Source organism: Artemia sp. Qi Xiang Cuo, chromosome 20 (assembly GCF_049724085.1).
Source record: "Artemia sp. Qi Xiang Cuo chromosome 20, ASM4972408v1, whole genome shotgun sequence".
NCBI lineage: Eukaryota > Metazoa > Arthropoda > Branchiopoda > Anostraca > Artemiidae > Artemia > Artemia sp. Qi Xiang Cuo.
In genome coordinates, this window is record NC_142813.1 from 51,718,740 (window position 1) to 51,726,099 (window position 7,360).

A 7,360-nucleotide genomic window follows, 5' to 3' on the forward strand; every position below is an offset into this window, starting at 1 on the left:
TAATCCATTGAATTTATACAATTCAGAGTATGTATTTTAAACAAGGAGGGGTGGGAGGGGGGGGGGTAAGGTTTATTGGTACACCAGTTTCCCCCCCAACTGAAATTTAGTTTCTGCAAAAATATCTTATTAAAACTAAGATAATAAAGCATAATTCAAGTATCCAGAGAATCAGGTCTGTTTTCCTTAGTATATTTTTGCTTTTATGGTAATATATGGCTCATTTTTCAGTTTTCACTGTCATTTTTTACTTGAGTTGTAAAATTAGCTGCAACTTTGCTCCCCCCAGGTTTTTGATGAAATTACGCCACTGGTTCTTTAAGCTACACAGTTCTCGATTATGATAAAAAACAACATGAAAGTAGTAATGTTGCTTCTGAACATAACAATTTGAAGGGTATGCATCAAACAAGGTGGAAAAGGAATAAAGGAATAAAACGAAAAGGAATAGAATATTAATGGTTCATAGAAAAGGATAGAGCTTAAAAAGGATTTGTAATAATAAAAACACTTCCAGTGCGAAAAACTGAAAATCCTGTTGTTGTTTGTTTTTGTTTTTTTTGGGGGGGGCTACAGAGGGGGGGGGGGCGTGATGAGTTTTTCAGAAACGGAATAAACAGGCAAATTACATAAGACAATTCAAAGAAACGCTAGAGATCTGTAGAAATTTAGGGATGATGAGAGTGTCTGAACCCTGTGATTCCTTCCCCTTGTACGCTTTCTTCACTCATATGGGCCAACAATTTCTGATCAATATGTCCTTAGTAGAGGACAAAGATAAACAACAATGACGCTTCGACCGACTCATGATACTATCTCTATAGGCCAACTCAAGTGGACCAGCTTGATATGTATTCTTGGGTCTTCCACGAGTACGTGTTACTTAAAGACAACTTTTGGCAGGGTCGATTTCTCAATCTGATGTATGGGGCCAGCCACCATAGATTAACTAGATTTTTTTAAGTTATAACTGACTGCGAATCCAACTTTGAATCAAGAGATTTCCAATATACCAACTCTATTCAGCAAAAATTTACTAAAACTCCGAATGCGACTCCACATAACTGTTTTAAAGCTTCATTTAACTAGTTTTTTTCAAGTTATAACTGACTGCAACTCCAACTTCGAATCAAGAGATTTTCAATATACCAACTCCAACACCAGCTCTATTCAGCAAAATTTATTAAAACTCCGACTCCAGAGGCCTGGGTATAAGTGGCATTGGCAATTTTAATCCTTATATTCCCATGATATATCTCTAAAGATCCTACTCTCATCATCCCATTCTCTTTGCTCTAAGCTATATAAGAATCATTCGTAGGAATACCATAGCAGAACTACAGGATGTACACCGCCCTATGCTGCAAAAATATCCCGTTAAGACGAAAAAAACGAACCGCTAGATTTTAACTAAAACTAGATTTCATAAAACAAAAGACAAATTCTTTACTAATAATGATACTTATTTAATTGAAGCCAGTTTGGGGCCCCGGTAAAACCTTATTTCAATGCCAGGCCTTTCATTTCTTTTAGTGCAACCCTCACTTACATTATGTGAAATCGTCTAGCAAGCAAGCAAAAAAAAAAAAAAAAAAAAAAAAAAAAAAAAAAAAAACGGAAATTAAACAAATGACAAATTAAAACTCAAAACAAGCAAGAAATTAACATAAGTACGGGTTCTAAACCCTATGCTTTCTAAAAGCCAGAATATAATTTGTACTTTACCGAAAAAATTCAAATGAATTTACTGAAAAAATGTGCATTGTCAGTTTACTATACAAATGCTAATATTTATTCCTTAAAATCTTAAGCAATTTTTGATTTCTTAAAGTTATAAAAGTGAAAACATTTAAAAGAATTTTTTCAGTAATGTACAAATTATATTCTGGCTTTTAGAAAGAATAGGGGTTTAGAACCTTATTCATATTAATTTCTGCTCGGTTTGAGCTTGACTTATTTTAATTTCTATTTGTTTTGGGTTTAATTTATTTATTAATACTGATTTGTGGTAGTTGTATGCTTGGTGGACTATCTGATTATATTTTTATTCATTTTGGTTTAATGGAGTTCTTCACTTTTTTTTTAATCGAAAATTTTTTTTAATTAATTTCTGTTCATTTTATATTGACATAGTCTTTTCAGGGAAATTGAAAAAGATTAAGCCTCTTCTGGGGTTTGTTTTAACCCCAAAAGCCTTGTTATATGATATTTAGACTATTTTGAATAGAATGGATATCTCAAAATTTCCATTAGATACATTTCGGGACAATACGATGTGTGTGTGTGTGTGGGGGGGGGGGCGGGTAGCTTCCCTCCGATCACTTTGACTCTTAAAAAGAGCACAAGGGCGTTTTATTACCAATCTAATGACCCCCTCCAAAGTTTATATGACCACACTTTCTATAAAAACCTTATATGTCCCCAGGGCATAACTTACGACCCTTACCCTGAGTGTTACGTTGAACAAAATGGCTATCTCGAAATTTTGATTAGAAGTGTTTGGGGAAATGATGGACGTAGGGGGGGGGGGGTTCAAATGTCCTTTGATCACTTTTGACTAATGAAAAGGCAACAGTCCTCTCAATTTCCAATCGAATGAGCCTCCACGACAAAACTTTCTATAAAAACCTTATATGCCCCAAGGGCATAACTTATGATCCTTGTCCTGAGGGCTATGGGGGGAGGATTGTCATCCTCAAAGACATAATTTCCAGACCTTTCAACTACGTTGAACAAAATGGCCTTATCAAAATGTTGATTGGAAATGTTTGGGGAAATGATGTGCCTGGGGAGGGGGATTCTCCCTCCGATTACTTTCGACTACTAAAAAGAACTATAGCCCTCTCAATTTCCAATCCAATGAGCCCTTTTTGAAATTTTTTACGACAACACTTTCTATAAAAACCTTACATGCCTCCAGAGCAAAATTTACAACCTTAGCCCTCAGGGCTGTGGGGGGTTGTCATACTAAAAAACATGATTTCCGGACCCTTCAACTACGTTCTACGAAACGGCTATATCAAAATGTTGATCGGAAGTGTTTGGGGAAATGATGGACGTGGGGGAGGGGGCATTCGCCCTCCAATCACTTTTTAGCATTAGTAAGGGCACTAGCCCTCTGAATTCCCAATTGAATGAGCCCTTTATGAAGTTTCTGCGACAAGGTTTTCTAAAATCTTATCACAACACAACAGCACAACACAAATCTAAATCACTTTTCACAACAGCGCCATGATTAGAATAAGCCTGCAAAGAAAAATTAATAGGCTATTAATAAGCCTTTTATATCTAGTGCAAGGCTAAAAAGAATTGAAACACAAACTAGTCCCCATGAGGAAAATCACTAAGACAACTGGGAATCCCTTAATTCGCTTGCAGTATTATTTGTTTAGCAGCTGAAGACGTCCTGTTAAGTGGGAAAAAAGTTCAGCCCAGTTTGCATTAGGCGTTTAGGGGACAGAACGCCGGACAAAGCATTCAATTGATAAACCACACTCCATATTATTTAGAAAAAACAGTCTTCCTGAATTTTCATTGGTTAATTAGCTTTTAGTTATGCCCATGAAACACCAAAATGAAAACAAGGCTTTCCTAATCCGAAGGTCCGAATCCGACACATTTTCCCTAGCAAGCATGTTCACATCGTCAGCATAGTCAAGATCTGTGACGGAGAAGGACGGGCTCACTGAACGCATTCGACTTAAAAAAAAACAAAAAAAAACTATAAATGCAACTTGAAATACAATCCTTTGATTCGCTAATCAACCCTGTTCTTATGTACGCTGGCAAAATTTTGACGCTAAAGGTTAAATACAATACATAATTTCGGTCTTCATGATAGAATGTTCACGCTGCACAGCCGAAACAACATATAAATGCAGGGTTTCAAACAAAGATGTCCAAAAGCAACTAAAGCGAGAAACTACAATTCTCAAGAAAGTAAAATTAAAGCATCTATGGTGGCTGGCCCCATACATCAGATTGATAAATCGACCCTGCCAAAAGTAGTCTTTAAGTAACACGTACTCGTGGAAGACCCAAGAATACATATCAAGCTGGTCCACTTGAGTTGGCCTATAGAGATAGTATCATGAGTCGGTCGAAGCGTCATTGTTGTTTATCTTTGTCCTCTACTAAGGACATATTGATCAGAAATTGTTGGCCCATATGAGTGAAGAAAGCGTACAAGGGGAAGGAATCACAAGGTTCAGACACTCTCATCATCCCTAAATTTCTACAGATCTCTAGCGTTTCTTTGAATTGTCTTATGTAATTTGCCTGTTTATTCCGTTTCTGAAAAACTCATCACGCCCCCCCTCCCAAAAAAAAACAACAACATGATTTTCAGTTTTTCGCACTGGAAGCGTTTTTATTATTACAAAGCTATACAAATCCTTTTTAAGCTCTATCCTTTTCTATGAACCATTAATATTTTATTCCTTTTCGTTTTATTCCTTTATTCCTTTTCCACCTTGTTTGATGCATACCCTTCAAATTGTTATGTTCAGAAGCAACATTACTACTTTCATGTTGTTTTTTATCATAATTGAGAACTGTGTAGCTTAAAGAACCAGTGGCGGAATTTCATTAAAAACCTGGGGGGAGCAAAGTTGCAGCTAATTTTACAACTCAAGTAAAAAATGACAGTGAAAACTGAAAAATGATCCATATATTACCATAAAGGCAAAAATATACTAAAGAAAACTGACCTGTTTCTGTGGATACTTGGATTATGCAGGCTTATCTTAGTTTTGACAAGATTTTTTTGCAGAAACTAAATTTCAGCTGGGGGGAAACTGAGGTCTCGGGAGGGGAAACTTGGGTCTGGAGGGGGGCAGCTGTTCCCCTGCCCCATAGCAAAATACGCCCCTGTAGAGAACTTAGACCACAAAAATCTATTCACATAAACCCAGAAAGCTATTCTTGGAAAGTCTACCTTTAAATTTTTATTTTTTTTTATTTTTACAAGGATTTTCGCACAAGCTTCAAAATAAACTTACAAATATCCGACATTTAATCTGATAAAATACCCTAGCTTCGAAAATAAATCTTTTAGAAACCAAGTAATGTTGAATATTTGTATAACTTCCCATTTTTTTTCAAAAAGTTAAGCAAAAATAATCTACTCCTTAGGGGAGAGAGGGTCGATACCGCATGGGGGCGACTCCGTACGTTTGACCTGTTGTCTGAAGTTTTTGAGCTGATCCTTTCAAAAAATTCCCACTAGATGCCCTTCATGCAATGCACACTTGGCGCAAGTTTTAGATTTTGGAGAAAAGAGACAACCAAGAAAAGAGGTAAGGAAGTTTTTATATGCTTGCTGGAAATCCTGACACATGTAGTATTTGTCAAATATTTTCTAAGTTTTTGTAGCTCTTGAGCCATGAGTTAGCAGGATCAGACAAGGTATACCCCTGCTATTTGCATGGTAATTTTCATTAGCAAATATCAGGCCGTTATCTACGAAAAAAAAATATTTCAAAATGGCGTCAACATGGGGTAACTCCGGACACTTTATGGGGGCGATTCCGGACACTTTTCGTGGTGTCCGGTTTCGCCCTGTACTGACGGAAGTCTTTCATAAGTTGGAAAATGGAACTATGCGTAGCTGGAAGCAGAATATTGGTAAAATTGACTGTATTCCTGTCGTCTTATAGAGAACCTGAAGTGATTTGTTTTGACTATCAAACTTTGTTTTCAACATTTACACTTAGACAAAAGTTATCCCTTGTCTTACAGCCTAGCCTATTTAAACACAACTACTCTGTGTAACAATCTTTGTCTTGAATCAATGTGGTCTAAGATTAAGTCTGCCTATTATTTAGATACTTTGTTCCAACTTTAAGATCCTATGTTCAAGATTGGACAGCATTTTCTATGATTTGGCTAAGCTTAACCTTTAATTTCTATCCAAAATTAAGGTGTACTTTTGACTTTGTACTTTTTCTAGTCAAAATTCCAATACTTGTCTATCAGAATTGGATTCAACTGTTGTCTTGGCGTTATTATAGTACAGCGTTCTTAATATTGACCAAAATACACGGTTGAAAACAACAATAAAAAGATAGTAGATATGTAGAGTTTAACAATAAAAGAATTAAGAACAAAGAATTTTCTTTCCATCTGAACTGAATGAAAATGACCTGAACGCTGAATATTTTGTCAAATCTGGAAAATGGATAACTAGTCCTATTCTTGGCAATGGTGTATATTTACTTTGGTAAGAATTTTTACGTTGGTAGAACCCAGCAACAGTTGGGAGAAATGCTACACGAACACAAACTTTTAATACACAAATCTCTAAAGTCTACAGTTAAAAACGATGATTTTATTCTGTGTTAGTCCTCCAAGATTTTGAACACCCAGGTTATTTAGTTCTTTTTGATGAGGTGACCTCAGTTTCAACTATGAAATGGTTTACCACAGTCTTTTAGGGAAACAATTGAAATTTAAAAAATAAAATAATAGAGACTTCACTTTAAACGGAGGCACTGGGGATATTTTTATAAACTTTATTTATGATAATTTAATACTAAGAGATTAAACTCACATCCCTTCCCTTTTCAATTTTTTTTAATGATCTCTGATTTTTAGTTTGGTTTCCGTCAGGTGTTTTTGGGCAATTTCAAAAGGCTATTTTTCCCCTTTGGTCTGAGCACAGCTTGGCAGAGGTCTTTTCTCAAGTATCTGCTCTATCTTTAAGCTGCATTTGCTAGCTGAGAATCACTCTCGTTCGGTCTTTATTTCTATATTATTATCTTTTAATGATTTGTGGTTTAATAACACGTCTTGTATGCTCTCAGAATTTCAATGAGGCTTCACCTTGAAGAAATATTTGTCCCGAGTAAAGGAGTTCCTTCAATTTATAGACCCACAAACTTGCAAGCAAACCTGGGAAAAATAGTTTTCTTTTCCATTTGAAACAAAAATTTTTAGAAATTAAAGAATATCAAACAGATTGTGGGCTAAGTTTCTGCCTCCAGACAAACACATTGAAAATCATTGCACAGCCCATGTTCAAACAAAACTTCACATGTCTATCTTTCAACTGAAAATCCAATATTAGGGGGGGGGGGTAAGGCCACAGGTCTATTTTGTGCCTTCAATCATAGAGATGGAACACATCTGTTGTATGATTCCACTTCAAACAAAGGGTGCAAGATGCCCTTCTTTCTCCTAAATGTTGGTGGTCCTTGGGATTTTTTTTTAAAGTGGTCAAGGGCTGAGGACCGTGTATTGTCATTGGAAATAAATGTGTATGAAAAATTTCAGCTCAACCAGCCCATGGGGTAAGTGATATAGTGATAAGAAGATTTAACCAAATGCACAACAGTAAATAAAGGTGTCAAAAAAGCAGTCC